The sequence below is a fragment of the Penaeus monodon genome, chromosome 24, assembly GCF_015228065.2.
Source record: "Penaeus monodon isolate SGIC_2016 chromosome 24, NSTDA_Pmon_1, whole genome shotgun sequence".
Classification (NCBI taxonomy): Eukaryota; Metazoa; Arthropoda; class Malacostraca; order Decapoda; family Penaeidae; genus Penaeus; species Penaeus monodon.
The window spans coordinates 36,613,346-36,613,730 of NC_051409.1; positions in this window are offsets into that span (position 1 = coordinate 36,613,346).

The following is a 385-nucleotide window of genomic DNA, read 5'->3' on the forward strand; positions in this document are numbered from 1 at the left end:
GATGGGCTACACTCACGGACCCCTACTGTAAGTGTGTCTATTTTACCCCATGCAATTTTCATCCAATATATCTTGCAAAATGTCAGTATTTTTTCAGGGCCCTTTTTCAAATGAATAAATCACCCTTCGCTGTTTATATTTTTTTGTTTTTCCCCAAAACCCCCCCATTTCAAAAAAGGCGTTTTTAAAAAAAGAAGATATGACCCCAAAGCTTGTTTTTTTTGTATATTTTTAAAATTAAAGGGGAAAAAATATGCGTGTGGCAAGATGCAAATATTTAGAGTCTGTTTCGTGCAGTTCGCGCGCCTGTGTTATCTCTCAAAGTCGGATTATATCGGGTCAAGTCTGAACAGTTTGGTTACTGTTTCGTTTATTACAGACTCAC